Below are 4,936 nucleotides of genomic sequence, written 5' to 3'. Positions count from 1 at the left end.
GAACTTTTTTGCATGAAGAATGTTGTATAATACAAACTAAGCTTAGTGCCATTCTTTGCTCATGCTTCAAATGTTGTTGCAATTGATGAATGTACCTATGCCTTAGAATACACACGCCCCAATAAATACGTGTCAAGTGATATATTTTAATGGGACACACAATAATATTGATTCTCAAACTACACAAAAATACTAAGTTTTGTAGTACCATGACAAAAAATGGGACTTGAATAATTCCCAAAATTCCTAAATATGTCTTTAGTATCAGCCCAGGGAAAAACAGGTAAACCCAAATTTCATTTGGTCAAAGCTAATCGCCTTCTTAAGGGAGTGCGCAAGGGCCAACAGATCTTCCTTGTCAAACTCAACAAGGTAGAAGAAAGCAACCCAGATTTAGAACCCTCTTGGCTCCAGGAGTTTTCAAATATATTTCCAGAGGAACTTACAAAACTACCCCCATCTCGAGAAGTAGATCATGGATTGAGTTAATCCCTGGGGCTGAATCAGTTTCAAGGAGACCTTACAAAATGTCTCTTCCTGAAGCCATAGAGCTCAAGGAACAACTTAGGCAGCTCATTGTGCAAGGATTCATTCGCCCTAGTAATTCCCCATGGGGAGCACCTGTTCTTTTCCAGAGAAAGAAGGATGGCACGCTTCGTCTTTGTATTGACTACCGAGGCCTAAACAAGGTCAGTGTCAAAAACAAATACCCCATTCCTCGCATCGACGAACTTCTTGACAGACTTTATGGATCCAAAGTTTTCTCCAAGATGGATTTAAGGTCCGGCTACTATCAAATTAGGATCAAGGAATCAGATATCTCCAAAACCGCTTTCAATACCCGCTATGGCCATTATGAATTTACAGTCATGCCATTCGGATTAACCAATGCTCCCGCCACCTTCAACCGCCTGATGTAGGATATCTTCCGACCCTACTTGGATGAATTTGTCCTTGTCTTCTTTGATGACATCTTGGTCTATTCTCAGTCAAAAGAGGAACATGAGGAGCATGTACGCAAAGTATTGCAAATACTGCGCGAACATAAGCTCTATGCCAAGAAAAGCAAATGTACCTTCTTCACTTCCCAAATTGAATATCTAGGGTTCATTGTCTCCTTAGAGGGCATCTCAGTAGACCCTGCCAAAGTCAAGGATATATTGGAATGGCCACCCCCTAGGACAGTCAAAGAAATCCGTGGGTTTCTAGGCATCACAGGATGGTATAGGATCTTCATCAAGGATTATGCCAAGATAGCCGCACCCTTAACTGATCTCCTCAAGAAGGAATGTAAGATAGTATGGTTACCAATCCACCAAATCAGTTTTAGCCAACTTAAGACTATCCTCACCTCAGCACCAGTTCTGAAGCTCCCTGACTTCACCAAAGAGTTTGAGGTTGTCACTGATGCTAGTGGCCTTGCACTTGGTGGTGTCTTAATTCAAGAAGGAAGGCCTGTGGCTTACACTTCTCGTAAGCTTAAACCCTATGAAGTCAATTATGCCACCCATGACTTGGAACTCCTTGCAGTTGTTCATTGTTTCAAGTTATGGAGACACTATCTCCTAGGCCGTAAGTTTCTGCTTGTAACTGACCACCAGAGTTTAAAGTGGATCTTCACCCAGCCCAATCTCAACATGGGATTGAGATTCTGCAAGAGTTTGATTTTGATATCAAATTTCGTCCTGGAAAGGATAATGTTGTAGCAGATGCCCTCAGTCGCAAATACTTCCTAAGTGCAATCTCTATGCCAAATAACCCCATCCTAGAGAAGGTAAAGCAGGTTTCACCTCATGACCCTGATTACCAAAAGCTAGTAAGCCTAGTTCACAAGGAGGCACCCACAGAAAAGGAAAATGTATTGATCAAGGGATACACCCTCGATGATGAATGCCTCTACTTCATGCATAGGTTATGTATTCCCAAAGATCTTGCACTGAAGAAGATGATCTTGTATGAAGCTCATGATAGCCCCGTAGTAGCAGGACACCCAGGTTATGCAAAAACCTTGAATGCCTTAAGGAGAAGTTACTTTTGGCCTGGAATGAAGAGAGATATCCTTCAATACATCAGACAATGCCTTTCATGTCAAAGGATTAAAGCTGAAAGAATCAAAATGCCCGAGAAAATCCAACCTCTGGACATTCCTCAGATGAAGTGGGAATGTATCAGTATGGATTTTGTCACAAGTCTTCCCACAACACAGGGAGGATATGATTCTATTTTAGTAGTTGTGGATATGCTTACCAAAGTGACCCATATTATCCCAGTAAAGAAGACATTTAAATCTTCTGATATTGCCCGCCTTTTCATCAAGGAAATCTTTAGGCTTCATGGATTGCCAAAAAGAATAGTCAGTGACCGAGACTCTGACTTCACTTTAAAGTTCTGGACATCATTATTCCAGGCTATTGGAACACAACTTTGTTTCAGTACAGCTTACCACCCAGAAACAGATGGTCAAAACTGAGAGAGTTAATCAGGTTATAGAAGACATCCTGAGAGCCTATTGTGGGCGTGAACCAAAGAAGTGGATTCAGTATCTCCCTCTGGTGGAATTCTCTTACAATACATCCTATCACCAAAGCATAGGGATGTCACCATTCAAAGCTCTTTATGGTCAGGAATGTTTGTCTCCCTTAAATTTCTCTGACCCCACACTAAAGGTTGAAGCCTCTAGGATGATGCTTGAAGAAATGGAAGAACAAACCAAAGCTATTCGTAAGGATATTAAAGCCGCCCAGGATCGACAGAAGCATTATGCTGATACCAAAAGATCTGAAAGAATTTTCCAGCAAGGAAACAAAGTTTTTCTTCGAGTGCGGCCAAAGAGAAGTTCTTTATCTCTTGAAAACTTTAGGAAGCTGAGTCCAAGGTATTGTGGGCCTTATGAATTCATCTCAAAATCCATGATGTATTCCATGTAAGCTTACAAAAGCCATATGTGCCTCATCCTGATCATGTTCTTGATGATGAACAAGTTGTAATGCCAACTCAGGGAGTCCTTGAAATGAGACCTAATAGAATCATCGACTCTAGAGAAAGAGTGCTTCGCAATAGAAAGAGTGCTTCGCAATAGAATCCTTAGGGAACATTTAGCGGAATGGAAAGATTACCCTGAGGAGGATGCCACTTGGGAGGAAGAGTCAACCCTCCAAAAGAATTAGCCAGAGTTTGTGCCGAGATGCAGACATCTCGAGTTCTTTTAGTAGGGAAGGATGTAACATACCCATTGTAAATAACAATGTACTTGCTTCAGAGTTGAAAAATATAACATACCCATTGTAAATAACAATGTACTTGCTTCAGAGTTGAAAAATATAACATACCCATTGTAAATAACAATGTACTTGCTTCAGAGTTGAAAAATATAACTTAGTTTGTCATTTTTACGATCAGAAAACTTCTATTTTTGGAAAATGAGCCATTTTTGCTTAGAAATTTATAATTTTGAATCCAAATTTGGAATCTACGCGTAATTTTACACTTAAAATAGTTTTTGGAATCTATTTTTGGAAAATGAGCCATTTTTGCTTAGAAATTTGTAATTTTGAATCTACGCGTAATTTTACGCTTAAAATAGTTTTTTTTGAACTAAAAACGAGTACCCGGAATGGGTTTAATTAAGCTTTTAAGCCTTTAATTTACGAACTTCCGACCTAAAATAGTAACTATCCAGGCATCTAATCAACGAACGGAACACCCCGCCATGGTCACGGGGCAACGCCGGACATTTTCGTCAAAAAAAAATTTTGACCCCCCCCCGGACGACGGCGAGCGGGCGGCCGGCGTGGGTCCCACCACGGGCGTCGCCCGTGAAACGACCGACAATCCACCCGAGACACCCAAGTGTGTACACGACCTAGACGCACCCTCCAGCACACCCCTACACGTACCCCCTCCTCCCATAACCCTCTATCCACAGGTGTCGCGCTCTCTCTCTCTTGGGGACACCTCCACTCCCATGTGTCACACTTTCTCTCTCTTCGAGACACCTCCACCCCCAGGTGTCTCGAGCCCACACTCTCTCCCGGACACCTACACCACCCAGGTGTCACCTTCTCGCACCCGGATGTCCACCCTCCAGCACCTATAAAAGGACCCTCCCAGTCCCCTTCTCCGAGCAAGCCCCCAGTAAGGCCCTAGGCGCAAGCCCTCCCTCAAGCTCTAGGACATGTCCTACACTCTTCTCCCCCCCCGTGTGTGAATAGACTTAAAGTGTGCTTGTCCAACCCTTGCCTTACTCTTCCCTAGGCCTCCCTAGGCGTACACTCTTCTCAAGAGCTCTCCAAGTTAAGGACACCTCTCAAATTCCCCCCCCCCATATGCGGCGACTTAAACTTAGGCTAAGAGGTCTTTCCTACCCATAAGCCCAACAAGCTTTTCCTACCCCAAACGGACTCCGTTTTCGAATCCGTTTGAACCAGTAGAATTCTCTCTTTTCTCTCCAAGTTCCCAACCTCTTATATTCACCCCGTTCTCTCTCTATCCTCTTAAAACTCTAGTGCTCCTATGGCACCGAAACGCCGTCGAAATGAAGAACCACGGGCTGCCCAAGGAGGGAATGAAGCGAATCGCGTCCCTGCAATCGACTTCGTCTCTCTTGAAGCGAATAGGCACGAAAACGATAACCAGGTTGGTCATTTAACAAGTTTAAGTAAAATTCTCTCTTATGAAGCTTAATGCAAAGATTCGAAATAATAGGAAAGGAACCAAGGTTAAACCCCTAGTATAGATGGCCTAAAGTACCTTATGGTTACTCTTAAGTAAAGTTATAAGAAAATAATCTTGCTTTTGAATCATTGTCTTTCCGAAACGATGGTTTTTGTTAATGTGTGAATTCATTGAATAAAGGCTGTCTCTTTTTATTGGATATACTACTGGTTTATGGCTAACATGCAGGTACAGCTTCTCCCCCCTTAGCTAACTCCGTGCT

Source organism: Cibotium barometz, chromosome 41 (assembly GCF_041138505.1).
Source record: "Cibotium barometz isolate CiBa-2024 chromosome 41, ASM4113850v1, whole genome shotgun sequence".
In the NCBI taxonomy this organism is placed as follows: Eukaryota; Viridiplantae; Streptophyta; class Polypodiopsida; order Cyatheales; family Cibotiaceae; genus Cibotium; species Cibotium barometz.
Note: the sequence above shows the minus strand (reverse complement) of the source record.